Genomic DNA, 22,392 nt, shown 5'->3' with positions numbered 1-22,392 from the left:
AGATCCAGGATCAATTAACGCATAAACAGGCTCAGAATACAATAAAAATATACCTGTTACCACATCGTGGACATCGCCTTCTTCACGAGTTTTGACCACATAAGCTCTAGCTGGTATTCTGGCTTCAGACTGCTGAGTAATAATATCACTGCTCCTTCTACCAGCTCCTCCTCTAACAACCGAACTACCTCTACCTAGACCTCTGCCTCGAGCAGTAGATACTGATTTCTGTGATGTGACAGGAGTATCATTTTTATTCTTCGGATAGTCTTTAACAAAATGCTCCGTCGACCCACAATGGAAACAACCTCCGGTCAATTTCCAACATTCACCCAAATGTCTCTTTCCATAATGTCCACATTCTAGAATGTCTACATCTCGAGGTGGACCTCGTATACTACCAGTAGATACCGTCATCTGTTTTCCCTAGCTTCTTCCACCTCTGTCTGATCTAAAACTGAATCTCCAACCACCCTGAGATTCTTTCGGTCTTTTCAGCTGAGGGTTCCAACTGGTAGTTCCCGTACGCTTCCCAGCTGGTCTAACTCTTTGAGTCTTTTTATTAAAGCCCAATACTTGTTCTACCATTTTAGCTCGCTCAATCAAGTCTACCATTTCAGTAATACGTTGAGATACCAACTGTAATTTGATCTCATCTCGTAGACCCCGTAAAAATCTCTTACAACTATCAGCTTCAGTTGGAATAAACTCTGAGGCATATCTACTGAGTCTCGAGAATTCTCTCTCATAGTCTATTACTGACATGTCACCCTGTTGTAACGTCAAAAACTCTTGTTTCTTATCTTCGATGTACATTTCTCCTATATATTTCTTTTGAACCTCTTTCTGAAATAGATCCCAAGTTATCTGATTCTCTGGTAAGTGTCGAACCACTGATTCCCACCATAAGTAAGCTTCTTCTTGTAACAACGATACAGCACAAATCAAACACTCTCGGGGGTACAATCTAATTGTCGTAAAATTCTTTTAGTCGACTCCATCCAATTTTCAGCTACAGATGGATCGACTCCTTTCAGACCCATAAATTCATTGGCACCATACTTTCTCAATTCCTTTATCGGGGCCCGTCTTTGAATTGGAACTGAAGTCATAGCAGGAACAATTTCCACTATTCTTTGTAATGCATCGGCAATTTTTCTATTTGTATCAGAATCATCTCTATCATTTCTTCTTTCTGCTCTAGGAGGTTGGTTTCTCATCGGGTTAATACTAGGTGTTACCGATTCAGTTTCATCTAACTCGTAAGATTCTTCTTCTCCAGTATGCATTTCTTTATCAGTATCATTTATTCTTTCATCCGACATCTTTAATCTATAAAAAAAACAAATAAATAGATCAGCATCCAAAAATCCCGACTCAATTTCGACTCAAAAGTGGCATGTACTTCTAGACTCAATTTCGAGCTCAATATAGCCCGAGAATCAGCTAAACCTGATAGCTCTGATACCAACAAATGTAACACCCCCTAACCCCAAACCGTCGCCGGAATAGAGCTACGAGGCATTACCGGATATATCAGACAACTTATGGATATTTTACAATTATTATAACATTCATAGTATAATTGAAGAATTATGTCCCTATAATGGACTTTCGAAGCCCAACACAAGTATTAAAGTGGAATGAAACGGGACTTGTTCGAGTATTCAGGGAAATATATATATATTTTTTTACAAAAATTTCGACAGCATTTCTTCTTAATTTTTACATAAAACCCCCTGCAAATTCAAACCAAAAACCACCTAATCCAAAACCAATGGCACAATCAAAAACAATTTAAACCTAAATATATCTAAATCATAACCAATTCATTAACATAGTCATTTAATAACTAAACATTCATAATATTAATCCAAATTAACTAATAACTTCATTCATTTTTTTCATTCCAACTTATACCAAATTATATAATATAATATTTACCATTTTATCAAACTAATAACAAAATATGGTATACCATTCTTATAACTAACTTTACAAGTACATCTATATAACTTATACAACACCTAGTACATGCCACTTTCAATTAAAAAGAAAACATCACCCAAAATCCTTTCGCTGAAGTCGGGATCACTCGGATGCTGGACCAGGACACTAGACTTCTATTAACCTGCGCACGGAAACAACCGTATGCTGAGTATTTCATACTTAGTGGTATTACCATAATTCAAATTGCAATAGCAATTAAAAAAATAAAATAAGAACTCAGCATCAAATAACAATTCTTTTTTTTTAAGTTATCATTAAATAACAATAAATAAACAATCTTTAGCTATTATTCAATTTTAGTTACAAATCACATTTACCAGGTTTTAATCACCACAATCATTTTAAATCCATGCATTTCATTTCCAATCTAAATTTTCAGTCCACAATTTTAATTTCTTTCATATTCACTAGTACAGTCGATCAAATTCATTTGAACTTCTCATCTTAGATATTCACCCTATTAACAAATCTAGACTTTGATGGATACACGGATTCCAACCCAACACACCATTACGGCACATTGTGCCTAAAACGGTACATAGTACCTGATCAGTATACGACACATAAAGTGCCTAAAACGACACACGAGGTGCCTGATACGACACACGAGGTGCCTGATACGACACACGAGGTGCCTGAAATACGACACACGAGGTGCCTGAAATACGACACATAAAGTGCCTGATCAGTAAAGCCGGCAAATCCCGTACACTTCCACATCCTATGGCATGCCAAGTATATCCGACTTAGCCCGACTAGTTAATAGGGTATTTCAATTCTCAATTCACTTTCATTTCCATTCCAAGATTACTTTTCAATTAAAATTTTCACATTCAAATCAATTTACAATTCAATTATACATACACATTCACCATTCAATTCAATTCTCATTCAACTCAAATATCAATACTTACCTTATAATTCACTTATTAAATATAGAATTGATATAAAGCATTTAATAAAAAGTAATTTGAATTATAGTAATACAAACCGTGAATTTCTCGTTTTAATCCTCGATAGCTTTCTCCTTTCCTTTGTGCGCCGATGTCTTAGGTTTTTGTTAACTACGAAAATAATAATAATTTATAATTATCAATATAACACAATTCAATTTAATCCATGAGCCTAAACATGCAAATTTAACCATTTTTATACACATAATTCCACTATTTACTTATATGTTCATTCAAAGCTGTCTACTTAAGTCATTGTTACTAAATCATTTATATCTTGAGCTACGAAACTCCAAATTAATATCCATAAATTTTTCTTAAAACTAGACTCATATATCTTCTCACCATAAGATTTTCAAAATTTTTGGTCTAGCCAATTAGTACAGTTTATTCATTAAATACTCCCCTGTTATTTCATTTGACAGTTTTGACCTCTCTCTACTAAAAATAAATTATCTCATTGTACAGAACTCGAATAAGGTACTTGTTTCTTATTTTGAAACTAGATTCATTAAGGAGTTCACACATATAAATTACACTCCATAATAATTTTTGTACAATTTATAATGATTTTCCAAAGTTAAAACAGGGCATCTCGAATTCAGCCCGAACCAGTCTTACAAAATTTCAAATATCTCTTGACTCATCAATTCATTGCTTACACTATTTATACTATAAGAAACTAGACTCAATAAGCTTTAATTACATATTTTTTTCATCCTCTAGTTCCATTTATACAATATTTAGTGAATTTTCAAAGTCAGACCATTGCTACTTCCCAAAACTGTTTTGATGTAAAATGTTAATAACCAAATTTATAACACCAATTCACACCTTATGTCTATTCAAATTTCATTTAAACTCAAATTTAACTATTAAATTTTCAACATATTTTCTTAATTCCGAAATTTTCCTCAATTTAGTCCCTAAAACACAAAACTTATAGCTTACTTTGCAATTCAATCCTTATATCTATTTTAACTTGAATTTCATTCAATTAAACCCCTATTTCATTTTTTTATTCATCATGAACAGTATTTAGAATTCTAGTAACTTTCAAAATATTAATTTAATTTCATCAAAACTTTGTTCTAAAGCTTTTAAAACATTAAAATTAAGTAAAAAGGGCTAAATTAACTTACCTATTAAACTTTCAAACCTTCAAACCCTAATTCTCCGTTTTTCTTTTCTTTCTTCTTTCTTTCTTTCCTTCCCCTGCTTTTCGTTTGCCTATTTTGTTTCTTTTCTTTGTTCTTTACTTTATTTTCTTTCTATTTACTTTACTTTTAATAATAATAATTTAATATATATTTTAACACATAAAAATCTCAGATTTTTATGCTTATGCCGCCTCACTTAGGACAAATGGCATAATTGCCATTTTGGTCCTCTTCATTTTCTTTTAATCTACAATTTAACTTTCATCCTTTATTCAATTTAGTCATTTTTACTAATTACTCTAAATTAAGCTAAATTCACCTAATTTAAACCTAATTAAACACATCGCTAGACTCATAAATATTTCTAGTAATTATTTCGAACTCGATTTACTAAGACGGAGGCCCGATAATGTACTTTTTTCGGTACCTGTGAATTTTGGGTCATTACATTAGGTTTGAGAAATGTATGTCATATGTTCTGATTTGATCGGTAATGCCTCGTAACCCTATTCTGGTGATGGATACAGGTTAGGGGTGTTACAGTAGCACTCAATGGCGAGGATGTCCTAAAGTCGAAAGAGTTTGTGGGACAAAGTCTGCATACGATGTGGACAATTTCTTGTGGAGGATGAAAAACTACTTCCATGCTAAAGGCATTATGGATGGTACGGTTAAGGTAAATACTACTTCAATGTTTCTTATTGATATTTCACTTTTATGGTGGCGAGGCAAGTCCAAAGATAAAAGGCAAAGTGAGATTGGAATGTGGCAAGAGATTCAATGTGAGTTGAAGGGACAATTTTACCCATAAATTGTCGAGGAAAAAGCTCGAGCAAAGTTGCGACTGCTAACGCAACGGGTACAGTAGGGGAGTATGTTCAAGAGTTAAAGGAACTCATGCTTCAAATTTCATATGTGACCAAGAAAGAGGCATTGCTTGCTTTAAAGAATGGATTAAAGTCATGGGTCAGACAGGAAGTGGAACAAAAAGGTGTCTAAGAGCTGTTAGAAACCATGATAGTAGCGGAGTCTGTGGTCAAGCTTAGTCTAATGAAAGACAAGCTTGAGTCTTCCAAGTCTGAGGATAGGGGCGTATGTGAAAAGGTTCATAAGGAAGATGACGATGATAATGGTAATAGTAAAAATAGTGGTAATGGGAAACCACGAGTTGAGAAGAAGAAACCCAATAGAAAGAGGGACAAGTTGAAGTGCATTCTTTATGATGATTCACATATGTTAAAGTAATGTCTGAAGAAATTCGCACTTTCTAAGAAGGAGAAGTCGGTAGGTAAGGCCTTGAGACTTGGTTCGAGTACAAGGGGTGTCGAAGCCAATAAGACTAAAAGTGAGAAGAAGCCGGTGGAGTGCTTCTTATGTCATGGTCCGTATAGGTTGCGGAAGTGTTCAAATAAGTCTATCGTCGAAGGGATGATAGAGCAGAAAATGAGCCTAAGAATCTTGGTTCGAGCAAGGGAAAAGTAGAAGCCAAGAGGACAAAGAAGAGAAAAAAGAAGTAACGAGTAAAGTGCTTCTTGTACCGTGGTCCACATAAGTTGCGGAACTATCCAAAGCAATCCAAGTCAGTTGTGGTTAAAGAAAAGGCAACATCGGAGTTTGTTGAGTCATCGAAGGGGCTTCCACATGAGGAAGATATGAGTTTGTCATCGAACTTAGGGGAAAAGGTTACGATGAAAATAGTGAAGCTGAGACCAATATGACTTAATTTGAGTAAAGTGACGGAGTTGGCCGAGTCGTCGGTGAGGCTTTCACTCATGGAAGAGGTGAGTTTGACATTGGACTTAGAGGAAAAAGTCGCGATGCAAACTTTAAAGCTAGGATCAATAAGGCTCATTTCTGTTGACACATCGGAGGAGCTACCACCTTTAGGAGAGGTGGGTTCTGCATTAAACTTCGGGAAAGTGGTGATGCAAGTTGAACAATTGGCCTAAGTAAATGCAACAAGGAAGGTACATTCTGAACACTCTGGTAGTGTTTTGCATTCTAACTTGTTGACTTGGGAAGAACATAGGGGCCCTTTTGAAGTTTTTAAGTAAGGAGGCCGAGGGACTGTAGGCAATTCGAAGCCAAGTATTGTGAATCAAGAGGATTTTGCTCGAAGCAAGTTAGAATGTGGGCAAGAAAGAAACACAACTTCTTGCCACCAAAGATGTACCAATGAGTAGGACGATTCGAGTTAAGAAGTGATGTAAACCGAGACAAAAGTTTCAAAAGAAGGGAAAAGCTAAGGCGTTGAGACGAGATCGAGGCGAATCAAGTTAGTGCCATTCTAAAGGCACAACGAGGACATTGCAAGAATGGGTAGGGGAGAATGTCACGGGTCGCAGTTCAAAGCCCATGACCATCGCACCAAATGTGTCCAATGGAGGTCTATTGTTTAGATGGGGATCATTTGGCCCACAAGAACTAGCCCGATTCGGTAAGCTATTGGAGAAACCTGTCAGATTGAAGCCTGAGTGGCCCAATGATGAAGATATGACAACGTAGACTATCTTGATAACTAATCTTAAGAGATTGATAGGAATCATATCTTGTAAAGATTAAATTAGATTTGATATGGTATATCTTGTAAATCCCATAATTTAAGGGATATGATTAATCTCGTCCGTCAATGTAACTTAATCTTGACCGTCGATTTTGGGGAGCTCAAAATAGAGAGCCTACCCCTCACTTGTAAATCACTTCATTCCATTGTTTCATTTTTATTTGTGAATAATAGAATATTGAAAGCATTTACTCAAACACCTCTCGTGCATTCTTTTCTGTGACTTTTTGTTGTTCTTTTGTGGCTTCTTTTGGCATAAATTGCTTTCGCTATACAAATTGGTGTCTTGGAGGAATTCTAGAAGAATCATCACTTGTGGTGTTAAGGCCGACTTAGGCGAGTTTGGAACGAATAGATCGTCTAAGGCCACTTGGAGCGTAAGATGAAAAATCTAATCTTGTGACACTAGGCCAAGAAAAAATTTAAGTATCTACTAGGCCCAAAAAAATTCTAAGTACTAACTAAATATTTTTGAACAAATTTAGAGACAAATTAAATATTAACCTTTATTTTAACAACAAACAAATAAAAAAAATTTATTAGGTGAACATACTGGTTGTACATTCAACCTTGCCACTTAAAGCGTTCTTCTTTATATAAAAGGAGTACCCAAGTATTGTTTTTTTTTTATTAAGGTTTTGCTTCTTGATTTTAATGGGAGTCTTGATAGGTATACAGAATGAAATTGTGTAAATAGATAAACCGTACAAAATTAAAGAACTTACATACAATTAAACTAATTAAACTAAGTTAAGTGGCAGCATTCTCCCCCGTAAATGTCACATATGTCGTAAATATAATCAGGTCATGTTCAATCATACATAAAATTTTTAATTTTATCTATTTAAATATTTCAAAGCAACCGCAATCCACTGGACTCATAATAGAGGAAGAAGACAAAACCACAAGGTCACAATACCCAACATGTGACTTGTCCAAGATCTAGCTTGTAAGAGAGCCTACCCACAGTACGCCTTACTTATATCATATTCATAGTCTTTTTTCCTTCGTCTTATAATCATGTTTATGATAATATGAATTTACATGTAATCCTATGGTGGACGGTAGGATGAATGACCCACCAAAGCGACCAGCCCTGCCCGTGAATAAGACAGATAGGGACACTCTCAAATCAGCAAACTGGACTGGAGCCAAGTAATGTTTATGAAATTGCCACAAATGTGAGAATTGGTACATAAATTTCCAAGAATATTAATACAAAAACGTCTTTTCCATGGAATGCACTGCCTCATCATCTTCCCAAGTGGAACATCAAAACCATATGACATCCTTGGATTTTTATTTTTGGTCCAATTTTGTAAAAGATTCTTCAACTTTTTATTTTTTCTAATCTAAAATATTCATTGTCAATTTTGATATGTGATGATGTGACAGATGCACATTAATAATTTTTGTATAATTAAACGAATTCATTGCACATTCTTAGAAAGACAAAAAAATATTTGTTGAAGTGTACAAAAAATGTGAAAAAAAAAAGTTGATTAGAGAAATAAAATAATAATAATAATAATAAAGAAACTAAATTCACCGAAAACACAATAAACTAATTTGAACTTTTAAGGTTTTTTTAATCAGAAAAACAAATAAAATAAAATACAGTAAAAAATGAAAAAGAATAATAATAAGCATAAACATATGGAAAAGATGAGCCGTAGCACATTGACATAATAAGTAGATAATTCTCATGTTCCACCAAAAAAAGAACAAAAATATCATTTTCATCATTTCGACATCAATCATGGCACATTTTAAATTCTTCAAAGTTGCAAAATACAAAATTACCCAACCGGATATCCTAACGCCACCGGCGATCAAAGAGAAACAATTATACCTACCAAATACCATATTAAGCAACTTCCTCGCCCGCCCATCTCTTCTGGGGATCACATTCTTCAATGTCTACCCGCTGAAGTGTTTCGTGTAAGCTCAGTATCTTCAACAAAATGTTGGAAACCAATATTTCAAAAAAAAAGTTGTACCTACAAGCAATGCAGGCAGCAGGGCACCCCTTCTTCCCGCAGCTACAATTTCTGGTGGAGCGGCCCCTTTTGAACCACGATGGATCTTGTCTAGCAAACAAAACATGTAATCAATAAATCAGTAACTATTACATATTCATAAACCCAAATAAACACCATATATATATATCATAAATTTAATTTAATGACTTGTTAATTTACGTCGTTCATGCGCGAAACACACATGCAAAGCTTTGATAAACATAAATGCAGTGCGTGTCGCGCATGGACGACAAAAATTCAACAATCATTTTTGCTTCACTCGACCAAGTATGGTGTTTGCTCAGCTGTCCTCCTTTGTTACCTAAACCCTTTATATATACCAAAAGGAACTGCGTTAACCCTATTTTTCATACTCATATCTCAATCGTAGTAAATGACTTTAAACGTGCACTTCTTGCAATCGACATCTAAACCCAAGTGTAATTATATATACTACCAGCCTTAAGCTTTGAGGTCCCCATTTTTGTAGAACGAAATCCAAGGTCGAGTCAAAATTTTTATCTCGAAGGTCAAGAGAAAATATATATTATATATTGAATTTTAATTTATTTCTTTATAAAATTATTTTTTATTACTATTTTTAAGTGTAAAAATACTAAAATTTTAAAAATTTTGATACCAAGGAAAACAGCCACACAAACTACAATCCTTTTATGAGTTTTGTTTTATCACGAGCACACAATTTATGACTAAGATGTGGGAGTCATTATCAAGTGCCGTATTTGGCAATTTTTTTTTTCTAAATTTCCAATTGAAAGAATTTGAAGTGATATTGTAAGAATGGAGGAGCAACGCCACGAATAATGACATAGGTAGTGGGCAGTAGGAGTGTAACTGTGATAAATAAAGATGAACACGAGGAAATTGTTTTCGTGATTTAATTTTCTTATGTTTGTAGGGCCTTATTTAGAGAGATAATTTACTACTTTTTAAGCTCATACAACAAATAATTTAGGATATCAAGGATGGGATCTAGACTAAAAATCATTCTTGAATCTATTGTATGATCCTTGATCTACTGAGCCATCATGATTTGAGCCATTTCTTGGAATATAATCTCCCCTCGATTGAATTAAATCATATCAGCAATATTCCTCAATAGAATAGCCATTTTCTTTGTAAGAATATGCCTTTGACTATTTGGAATCCAATTTCTAGTTGTTATTCCAAATAGTGTGACATATGTTGTATGCAAAGGCGAGGCATGAATTTCACCTTTGATTAGCTAGATCCACATCAAAAACATGATGGAAATAGAAGATTTTTCTAATCTCTTTTAAGGCAAAATGAATACTATTTGTCCTCAGAAAAAACTTAAGATACAACTTGCTCTAAGGATAATTAAAACTCCTCAAGAGATTTGCATAAAACTCCAACACAATCTAAAGTATATAAGGCTTAACAAAATAGATATATAGTTCCCACAAGGCCATTTTTTTTAAAAAAAATATCAATTCCATGATCTGTAAAACTTTTTTCATCTATATTTTGTTCTTCACTAAAGCACTTTTTAGCGAAGGCTAAGTTTCTGTTGGTGGAAGAAAGAGTAAGGAAAGATTGTTGTTTCATCTTTTAGAAGAACAACTTCTTCCTCTCTTACTTTAGCAATGGCTTCATCAAGCACTGATGTTACCTTAGCTTCCTTTAATCATTTGTTCCTTTGCTTGATTAGAAGTGAGAGGAATATTGAGCACTTTTGTTTTAAGCATTCCACCAAAAACAACCTTTTTAGTGGGTCATTCTCATCCTAGCTTTTATCAAATTTGGTGGTAGAGGAATCTGAGTCAGTTTCCCACTTTGTTCATACTCTCTTAGAGGCTAGTAGAATAACTGATGCATTACTTTTATTAGGCTTTTGTGAAGCTTTGCTTTGAGACCCCTTCAAAGTGGTCTGTTGCTATTCAATTTCCTTGGTTACAAAGGAACGAGTACTCCTACCCACCACAAGATTAATGGCATTAGTAGTGGTCACTATTGTTATCATAAGATCTTCTTCATTTATTTTAGGAACGAAAAACCACCAACAATTGGCTCAAAACTAGGGTTGTTAGAGAAATCAAAAGTTGATTCAATAATGTTAGTTAAAAATTCACATACATCATGATCAGGACTCTCAGACATAGTTGTTTCAACTGTAACAACATTAACTATAAAATATGAATGGAAGCATCAAGAGTAGGTTTAATATTACCCTGATAGGTAATGACATTAATTGATGCGTTGTGAATTAACTAAAAATTTGAATAAGGCAAGCGCATCTATCAATTAATAGTATAACTACGGTAAGCAAAGATATCGTTCCCACGAAGACTTAAAGTACTAGTAATTATCGTATTTCTATTATTTAACAGAATAATTCTAGTAATTGATTAAAAGCTAAATCTAACTAAATTAATTACTAACGATACCCCAAATAACAAATCAGAAAATAATCGATTAACAACTAAGTAGCGAAACAATACCCAGGAAATAATTCACCTACATTTCATCTGTCACTATCAATCTAAATTACGCAATATCTCTTTCGAGCATAAAAGCAACTGACTCTAGGTTGATTAATTGAAATTTCTTTCTAGTTAAAACCCATATTATCACATTAACTTGTGCTATGAATTCCATTATTAGATTTGAATCTAATCTGGTAGATTTATATTGTCCTATTTCTAGGATTGCATGCAACTCTACTTAATTAAACAATGCCTACTCTTAAATAGATTCTATTCAACCACTGATTTAAGCGCATCAAACATGAGTCAATAGTCTAGAAATATTAAACAAAAAATTAAGCACCACATAATTAAGAACAACAAACTAAGTATTTATTTCGTAAAATAAAATCAAACGATAGAATCCATCATAGGGTTCATCTCCCTAGGTATTTAGAAAATTAGTTCATGTTTGAAAGTAAAAACATCCAAGAGACAGTACAACCGAAAGAAATAAAGAAACTCATGATAATCTCCTAAGAAATAAAATGAGAATCATCAATCTTGATGAAAATCTACTTCATAATAGGCTTCAATGGCATTTTTCGAGTTGTTTTCTTGAATATCCTATGACGACTCCCTCTTAATTTCTTATTTTTTTCATATATATGTATTAGAATGCGCGAAAAACCTAAAAATCTCGATTTTTCGTTGTTTGGTGTGTAATTTCATGAAACAACATGGCCTACCACGCGTCCGTGTGGCCAAATTGTATGGAATAGGTCAGCCCGTGTGGATCCTATAGCTTGCTTCGATTTTCTAATTTTCGCTCATTTTGCTCCCAAGTGCTCTATTAAGCATCAAACATTAATTTAAAGGATTAGGAGCATGAAATTCATAATTAAATCGAATAATCACCTAAAAATGCATTAAAAATGAGGTTAAAACATGTTACTTTTAGCACTTATCATTAATCAAAGCTTCCAACTTGTCTTGTAGCATTAGAGTATGTTTTGGCAATGGTGGGTTATCCAAAAATTGATCGATCTCTATCATTGTTTCTACTTCTCAGAAAATAGTTGTACTTCAATCGCTTCTATATCCATTGCCTAGATGTAACTTCTCCTTTTTTCATTCCTTTCATATTCCCATCTTTGTCTTTAGATGGATCAGACTTATCAAATAGAGGATATGGTACAAAAATAGTACAAGCCCCTTGATTGATACCCCAATGAGTAGTGATAGATGGAATGACCATTGGGTTTGTCATTGTGATAGTTTCATCGGTAGTTTCTATTTATTGATTCACATTAGTAGGGCTTTCAAAACTTTAAAAACCTTCGTCAATTAATTTTCTTTCTTCCTGAGATTGCTCAAATTAATCTTGATGTGTAAACTTAATGCAAGCCATTTTTCAAACAGACAAACCTTGCTTGGTGAGTAGAAATAAGAAACACTTTTTACAACTCATAGAATTTTAGAAGGGTTAGTAAGTAGATGTAAAATTAGTTACAACTCAACATAGGTATTTAAACCCTAAAAAGATCAATACTGCATTTATTGCCTTTCCTTGCAAGATACGAAGATAAAAATCATGAAAATTTACCTTCAAAAATAAAATTTTTGATGTCAAAATTTACCAAATTATTTAGTAACAAAAAATAATCAAATGGCATCAAGATAAGCATTTGGATGCCAACATTACTCATACCAAGTATTAGACTCGACATAGTCAACAACACTTCTTAAGGCTTCAAATCTAGTTGAATCTAAAGCTTTAATGAATAGACCAGCTAGTTGATTTTCTGTGGCACATACCTTAGCTCCACATGTCATTTTCCACCATTCTCTAATGAATTATGTCTAACATAATGTGTTTTTTTCTTGAGTGCATCATTGGTTTCTTTGAAATTATGACAATTGAATTGCAACCGCCTTCGGACGTACTAACGTCCAAAGTGTGAATATTGAAACAAAAGATATATAAATGAGGCAGTGTCTGCAAGTATACGAGTCAAGTTGTAATATAGTTACAATGAAGTAGGTAAGTACTCCGAGGAATGTACCTAAAGGGATTGCACTTTGGAGAATTGTTATCAAACTAATTATCAAAAATAATTACTAATCTACTTGAGTCACGAATTAGTAATGTTACTATGGAAGTAAGATGATATTAATAATAAAATAAATAAATTGAATTAAACCTAAATCTACTCCTAAGTTCATGTATTAGCTTCTTCTATCTCTTGTTTCGAATACACGAGTTCCTTTAGCCTAGATGCAATTGTTTTACCTAATTAATTATTAATGTAAGTTTCTAATCAATCAACTAGTCACTATCCTAGTAGGATCTTCTAATTTTCCACTAAAATAACGATCAGCAAGAACTATTTATCTTCTAACCTCATAGTCCAGACTGGTTCAGGGTTAAGGTGTTCACGGATAGGCCATACCAATTTTGGGTTAATTCCCACCTAAATGAATTCCTAGGGTTGTCAAGCCTAGGGTTTAAGTTCTTCCTCTCTCAAACAGCTGACCTGTTAAGAAACTCTATCCTTCAATCAATTAATAAGATTAGAGCAGTTGAAACATGTGAGATATGTATAAAGTATAAATTGGTTCAATCTTTACACAACATTCAATTAAACAATGTTAAAGAAAGAGATATAAGAATAGAATAAAGGAAAAGAAATGCTCATGGATTTATCGATGAAAGTGTGGCTCTAGAACAATTTCCATTTACAAGAGTCTCACTTTGGAATAGGATCTTTTAATTACAAGAACATAAATAGCCTAAGTAGAAACTAAGAATGAAATAAAAATCCTAAGTATATTTTCTGTCTCTCTCCAAATTAGTCTTTGAATTGATTACAATGGCCTTTATATAGGCTAAACTCGAAATATTAAAGTGCCTAAAATACTCTTGAAGTCCTTAGAGTTCGACTAGGACAGATATTCTTAATTTGCAACGTAATTAAACATGCAGGAGATTTTGTGTTGCACAGGGGCTTGGTTGCAACACATGCATACAATGTTGCAACCAAACACAAGGGGTATGTCACGACATCGAAGGGCCGTGTTGTGACATCGAGGGCAATTTTACTCTAGAAGTTATTTTTAACTTCTATCTTCGATGTTAAGACATCGATATCCTAGTGTCAGACATAGATATCAGTTTTGGCTCAAATATACATCTTTAGCTCCCTAGTTGTCCTGTAAAACCATGTAACCTTATTTAGATATATAAAATTTAATAAAAATTACTAAAAGTATAAATTACTACTTTAAGCATGAAAACCTAAATATAATTAAATGCTTTGATTTAACTATTAAACAAGCTAAGTTATGTGTAAAAGGATGTAAATGATAGTGTATTTCATGGCAAATCAAATTGTCACAATAGGTAGTGGTCATTGGTAAAGTCACTCTAACATATTCCATCATTTTCTTCATCCAAGAAGTCGAATGGAACTCCCTACAACAATGTACTTTGCTTCTATGGTAGATAAAGAAATGGATGCTTGTTTCTTACTATACCAAGATATAAGGTTCGATTCCAAGTAAAACACCCTCTAGTATTACGGGGTTAGAACTTTAGTCTCACTGTCCATTCAGCCTGACGAGATTTCTTTGGTTCAAATTCACCTAAGTCAGTCTAACTCTCGTAAAGTGAGCATTCTCGATAAAAATTGTCCAATACATCAAAAATAAAGTGGAAGCAACTCAAGAAAAAAGAACAAAGAAGAAAAAAAGCCATAAGAAAGCAAAGCTCGCAAGGTATTTGAGTAAATGCTCTCAAGTATTCTATTATTCAAGAATGAAGTAAAGAATGAGATGATCAAAATGAGGGGGAATACCTTTATTTATAGTTAAGCACCCCTAGATCCAATGACACAGTTTAATTTACATCAACAATCAAGACCAACAATTGAGATTCTTAAAGATTTACACAATCCTCTAAGATTACAAAATTAAATCTTATAATATTACACATATTCTAATATTACTTTCCATATTTACCAAGGTAGCCCTATTTCCCTTAAGTGTTTCACTAAGCCACCAAGGCTTCAAGTAAATGGTTTCTCCATATGTTCCACGAATCAGTCCAGTTCAAGCGGGTCGAATAAGCCCCATTAGATCAATTGACCTTCATGGGATGCTTTTTATGCATTAGTCACAGGCTTTGATCTACAGCTCGTGACATTCTCCCCATTAGTTTTTGCAACGCCCTCATTACATCCTCAAATCAAATTGTTTTGGTTTACTTAGGAACTTTCTCGATGCCTCGGCAATTTCTCAACTAGGCTCTCTGTGGGGTAGTTCTTGTTGGATCTGGTGCTCTAAGTGTAATTTCGTCACTATACACTTGTAATTTTTTTGGGCAGATTGATTAATAAATAAATTCATTTATTATATAACATACTTTGTATTATTTACTCACATGGCTTTTACATACAAGTAAATGGAAGCAAGTGTTGCTAATTGTGGTCTATGTTTACTAATACTAAGCAATACTACGTGGTCAGGTCGTAGTACAGAAAGACAGCTTGTATTGTTAGACAAACCCAACATGTCCTTAGTCTAATTGAAAATGAGCAACTGTTAAAGACTAATATGTCATCTATCAGTCAATTGGGAGATGTCTTGTCTTGGGCATTGGAGTAGATGACTCCCAAAGATAAGACATAGATGTGATAACAGGATTAGTACATCAGACAAGTGATCTGTCTAATTCGATGTAGCAAATTAAACTAATTTTTGCACTTTAAGCTGAAAACAAGCATTATCATTAGGTTTTAATTATGTTTTGGTAAGTTTTCTTAAAGACAATAAAATGTGCAAATTGAGTCTTTTATTGACCTTAGGAACGAATGAGCCCAAGGGTGAGCTAATAAACTTTGTAAGCATGTAGGAGACCATTAGAAGGTGTGCTAAATCGATACTGGTCACTATGTTCAACACGAAGGGTATGATGTCCAACATAGGGAACAAAATGAAGAAATTTCGATATTGCCTTCGATGTCACGACATAGCCTAAGGGTGTTGCGACATATCCCTAAAGGCATTCTAAGAAGAGTGAAATAATTTCTATGTCACGACACAGGTCTTGATGTGTCGCGACATAACTCTGGACGGGAATTAACACGAGCTTGAGGGCATTTTGGTTTGCACAATCAAACTTAAAGCTTGAGAATGTTAGCTAACCTAAGGTTAGGACTATGACCATCTGAAACCTATAATAGGCTTATTTGTCACATATTAACACATAATTACTTAGCTTAGAATTTATCTTTTAATTTCAATTTAGTTTTTCTCTTTTCTTAGATTTTAGATTTACTTTCACTTTGTTCTTTGTTTTACCTTGAGAGATCTTATTATTGGATACAAGCAAACTTTTGGATTCGTTTCCATTCATAATACAAATCAGACTTTTTATTAAAATCTATACTTTTGATTCATTTAACATGTTTACTCACTATATCGATTCTATATTGTTTATTAAACCATGAGAATTAGTGAGTGGAGGTATAATCTATTAACTGTTTTGTAGGGCTATGCACCGGATCAACTATTTGGGAAGGAAGACTTAAACCCTAGGCTTGATAACCTAGGAAGTCATCAAGGTAGGATTTAACCTAACATTGGTATAGCCTATCTGTGAACACCTTCACCCGAGCTAGTCTGGACCGTGAGGTCGGAGATAATAGTCTTTGCTGACTTGTTATCCTAATGACGTACAGAAGATCTGCTAGTGTATGGCTAGTTGATTGACAAGGACTCGAAGTGATAGTTGATGAAGATTACTGAAGCGGCTAATCACCATAACTAGTTTTGATTAATTCCAATTTTCAATCTCTTGATATTTATTTCTTTATTATATTTTATTATTATAAAAATCCCATAAATTCATTTTATTCATATTTCATACTTAACTTATTTCTAGTACTAATTAGATCTTTTGGTGTTTAGGTTAAAACTGATCTAGCACTAGCTCATTTGGGTACAATCCTCAGAGTACTCATCTATTTCATTGTAATATATTACAATTGGACCAGTATACTTGTAGATACTGCCTTATTTATATATCTTTTACTTTAGTATTCACACTCTGGACGTTCATACATCCGGAGGCGGTCAACAGGACTCAAGAAAAATAGATCCTTAATCGGTTTATGGATTTATTCACTTGTAACATTCATAGTGTGATGTACCTAAATCTTGAGTGGATGGTGAACTATGTGTGCGTGACTTCTACACTTTAATGTAAGTAAAAGCCTAATTTCAAATAATAAGGAATTAAAGCTGGTGTGTTGTGTGTATGCCTTATGTAGTATGGTAAGTCATTCATAATAGTGGAATTCATAGCCAAAACATGAGTAATAACATTCTCTCATTGGCATTGCATGATTGATGAAAAGTAAACATATCCACGGGTTATCTATCTTTGTGGTGGACGATTAATCATTATTTGATAGTGATTAACTTGTCATGAAGAAGATATTATCCCAATAGATCAAGGATATCTTAGAATTAATTGTAAGAATTTCCAGTAATTAGATTTTTATATCTCTGGTTTTCTGCTCTGCTTTTGTTTTAGGGTCTAGAGTTCGAGTTGCATTGTTAAGTTTTATTTTTTTTAAAACAACATTTATCCATGTATAAGTAGTTTAGTGCAATTCTGTGTAATCTGTGCTAAGAACAAGCCTGTTGGTTCACTAATTAAGCATTTATCTGTATTTTGTCTGATTCCGAGTTTGAACCCCATCGTAGGGTTAGGAGAAATTTTTTGCTTGTTATGAAATTGGATGGTGGATAAAACAAAACTTAAACATTTATTCTTTGGCTTTCCTGACATGCTATTCACCCATTCTTTCATTTATTTTTTTTCCTTTTCTTTGTGTTTTTTCAATTCCTCTTCTTGATTGTGTTCTACAATGAATAGCGAAATAGTAAGAACCTTAACTTATTGGAAGATTTCTATGTAAGTTCTATTAGAATCCTTCAATTTCTACGAGTTTCGTTAGTTTCTGTTGCATTGCCAATGGGAATGTCTGATTTGTTCTTCGTAAACTCTCTGATATTAGTTGTTTCATTTCCTTAGGCATGAGTATGGAGGGAAATGACGCGAGTTGCGCCGATTTAGCATTGTCGAATTGTCAGTAAGAACTCGTCTTCGAAAGTCAACGTCAAGGTTTCGACACATTTGCTTGAGTGTTAATGAACGCTGATTCATGTTGTAGTTGTTAATTGTTTGTGGATGGTTAAAGTAAGTTCCAGGATTTCTCTGTGTTGTTTCTACTTCAAAATATCTTCAGGTTCGTGACCAAAACCCCATTTTTCACGAATTTTAGTCGCCTGAGTCTATAACTCACTCTATTATTGATTGAATTTCAAGTGGTTCTCAGACTTGATGGGTCAACGTCGCAGGAGCTCGGTCAAGCTATTATTATTTTTCTAAATACTATTTTAGGAATTTCAGTGTTCTAAGATATTATGAAGGTTGGAAGGATTTTATATTTAGTTTATTGCTACGCTAGATGTTATGTAGTAAATGGTTCATTCTAACTGTGTCTTAAATGTGGTGTTCGTAGTATCGTTGATGTAACTCACTTGACTTGATCTGACATCTAGGCCAGCTTAGGGTGTTACATTTAGTGGTATCAGAGCCAGGTTAGACAACACTTGGACTGTGTATGGCTCATAATATATGGGCTCATAATATGTGATAAAAGAAATTAGGTGATAATTGAGTATCTAAGTTAAATTGAAAACTGAATATTAGTAAGTGGTTGAGCCTCCAACGCCAACCTGTAAGTATTTATGTTTTGCTATAATGATTACATTACCTGAACTGTTATCTATTGAACGTTTAATGTGAACTGGTGAAATTATCATGTTGAATGTCTGAACTGATATGTACACTTTGACATTGTAGCTAGATTACTAAAATGAGTTTGTGTGGTAGTTGTGGGTGAGAAACTCATGGACATCGAGGATGACGAGGAGGAGCTCAAACAAAGTCATCCTCTATAGTATGCCCGATCTGAGACTAGTGAGACAGTGGGTACTCCCACTATTAAAACGGTGTCCTAAACTCGACGGCTGGGGACGACTCACTGTCACAGCCATGATTCAGCATTAGAGAGGGTCGCAGGGACCCATTCTGAATCAGAAGGCGATGTTTAGTTACTGAACTACTCTAGTCGAATGGGGCCAAACTATTTAGAGGTGTCATAGGCATCACTCCTACCGTTGTTTTGTACTGTCTTGAAGCTTTGAGCGTATTATGACTGATTTGGATTATACCCCATTCAAAATTGAAGGTACGATATCTTTACTCCGGAAGAAAGCCTATCAGTGGTGGCTGGACAGTTGAGCAATGTGTTCAACCTAAACAGGTTAACTGAGATTATTTCAAGAACACCTTTAAGGGTAAGTATGAGGGGGTGAGTTATGTTGAGCTTATCATGAAGTTTATGAGCTTAGTTCAGGGCAACCGATCTATGACTCAATATGAAGCGATGTTCTGCGAATGAGCAAGTATGCACGAGCATTGGTAGTGTCTGAATACGACAAGTTTGTAGGTTTGAGGAAGGATTGAGATTATCTGTGGGTTCTTATAGCTCCTTAGAGGAAGTGGGTTTTTATGGTTTTGGTTGACAAAGGAAAGATAGTAGAGGAAGTAAAGCGCACTGAGCGTGAGCGCGTGACTGGGAGAGGGATCAAAGTAAGATTAGAGGGATTTGGGTTCCTCTGTTCTAAATAGCACCTAAGGAACTGGTGAGACTTGATAGGACCCTGAGGCTGAGAAACTAGCTGTATTAACTGAGATTTAGTTCGATGATTGTGAAATAACATCTGGGTGAGTGCTAGAGAAGTTAAGGGTATGCCTCTATTACGGGTCGATAGATATCGGGTTACCGGCAAACTGGCTAATCAAGTGCCAACTCTGGGTTCAGGTTCTGTTCAGCCTTCGAGAGTGGTTCTGTACCACTAGGTTGTGGTTTGGTAGAGGTGGTATAGGTCTGAAAGGGGCATAGAGCACGGTAGAGGTATAGGTCAATGAGGTCGTCAGCTGATCTAGTTATGCGGCGGACGCGCGAGATAGTATGATGTGATGTCATTGTAGGTACTTTCTTATTCATTTTTACCATACTATGCTCTCATTGATATTGGATTACTCACTCGTATATTGTTAAGTTGTTTCTACAAATCTGGGTTTAACTGCTGAAATATTGTTAGAGATTTTTTTTCTGATAGTCCTTTAGGTCAGTCAGTTCGGGTTGATAGAGTATACAAAGATACTCTAGGATCTAGGGTAAGGTATTTCCAGTCGATTTAATGGTTACCCTTAATGAGTTTGATTTGTTTAGGGAATGGATTGACTCGTGAATATCGGGTCAGTCTAGATTGTGCAACTAAGAGAGTTACTCTGAGAACGGGTAAGAATGATGAGGTGGCCATGGTTGGTGAGCATCGAGATTACGTCTCTATGTAATCTCCACTCTTATAGTAGATAAGTTAGTCCGAAGGGGTGTGAGGCATATCTTGCTTATGTATCCAATTCTGTTTCCACAAAACTTTCTGTGGGAGATATTCGCACTGTGATGGATTCTCAGTGTCTTTCCTGAGGAATTTCAAAGTAACTCGGATCAAGAGGTGGAATTTGGTATTGATTTATCACTAGGATGGCTCAGTATCCATCGCACCTACTGCATGGCACCTAAGAGTTGACCGAGCTAAAGGCGAACTTCAAAAATTCTTGATAGGGGGTTATCTGATCGAACGTGTCTCCATGGGTGCACTGGTCTGTTTATAAAGAAATAATATCGATAGATGTGATGACTTAGACATTGGAAGTTGGCATCGATAGTATTGTTTCGGGTTGACGATGTGTCAATCAGTTTTAAGGGCATCTATTTTTCCAATATTGTGCTCTGGTTCATTGTCGTCAGGGACTAATGGTACAATCGCCTTAGGTTTCGATTCGAGTTTCTGTGATGCTTTTCAGTTTGCGAAGGAGTATTTGATTATGAGAGTTTCCAATTTCTTGGACCGTTTGTGTGTTTTTTTCGATACTGTGTTTCTCTAATCAGCTTCACACATTTGTTACTTCAATATCCAGAAATATTGTATGTAGTTCTAAGTGCGACTTTTGGTTATAGGAAGTTGCCTTCTAGGTCATGTGGTACTGTAGAAGGATCAGAGTCGATTCTCAGAATTGATGCTATAGTTAAGTGGAAGTAACCCGAAATGTGTGTCGTTTAGACACTAGCTATTAAGTGGTTGTAGGGATGGTGGCGTGTTTTGACCCCAATTGGCTGTGTTGGATGGACGAGAGATGGTGTAGAGTTTTATAAATTTTGGACTCTCCAGACTTTTGGATTGTTGTTTTAAAGTTTTAGATTTGGATGCATTTATGATTTCTAAATTGCAATGATCGACAAAACCCAATTTTACGCAAACAAATATTTTCTAAAACATGAACTGGTTTTTTATAAATAATAACAGCTTTTAAGATTTCTGCTACAAATTATGTTTCATTAATGAATATGTAAGTGAATATGTTTTTGCAAAACTCGAACCTTTTTTAACAAGTAACTATACAAGATTTTTATCGGAGTGATAATAGTTTCAAATCCCTTCTTCGTAACACTCTCTGATTCGGCCATAACATCTAGGCTGGGTTTAGGGTGTTACATTTAGTGTATTAGAGTCAGGTTGCAAAATTGGGCTATAAATCTTGGGTTCAAAATTGAATTTGAAAAAAAAAACGGTTTCCAAATAAGTTTGTCTTTATGAGTAAAGTATGTGGTACATCGAGTCTCCGGCGCCGGTCTTATAAGTATTTCTGAAAATTAGAGATACTATAACTAGAATTGTCTGAAACTATACTGATTTAGTTAGAAACTAAGACTTTTGATATATTTCTAAAACTTCAGATAAATATCTGAAGCATAAAACATTTGCTAATAAACATTGAAACTGATGCATAAAATTTCTTAATGTAAATAAAAATTGAAAAATGATGAGCGCTAGTGAAACTCGCAATCGTGGTATTTGTAGGCGCAGTGGGTGTCATAGGAGGACTTGAGCTGAGTCTTCTTCTTTGGGTAGTACGCTAAATATGGATACGAGCGAGACACCGATTTCATCTACTACTGACATTGGGTCTCAAAGCGGCTCGGCTAGGGACAACGCATTGTCCCATACTATGTTGAGAGTTTTGGAGAGAGT

At 34.6% G+C, this 22,392-nt stretch overlaps 1 long non-coding RNA gene across 2 annotated transcripts; it reads right to left on the bottom strand.

Moving 5' to 3' along the window:
* Nucleotides 1-8,313: 8,313 nt before the first annotated feature.
* On the bottom strand, nt 8,314-9,188 carry LOC121229643 (uncharacterized). Of its 2 annotated transcripts, none has more exons than XR_005927496.1 (2): nt 8,687-9,188; nt 8,314-8,613 (listed from the first exon to the last, which is right to left on the bottom strand). It is a non-coding gene; the product is annotated as an uncharacterized lncRNA (long non-coding RNA). The 2 variants fall into 2 exon arrangements; XR_005927497.1 differs by having other exon boundaries at nt 8,691-9,188.
* Between the last annotated feature and the right edge of the window lie 13,204 nt (nt 9,189-22,392).

This window comes from Gossypium hirsutum, chromosome A05, assembly GCF_007990345.1.
Source record: "Gossypium hirsutum isolate 1008001.06 chromosome A05, Gossypium_hirsutum_v2.1, whole genome shotgun sequence".
NCBI lineage: Eukaryota > Viridiplantae > Streptophyta > Magnoliopsida > Malvales > Malvaceae > Gossypium > Gossypium hirsutum.
This window is presented reverse-complemented; position numbering and strand designations above follow the sequence as displayed.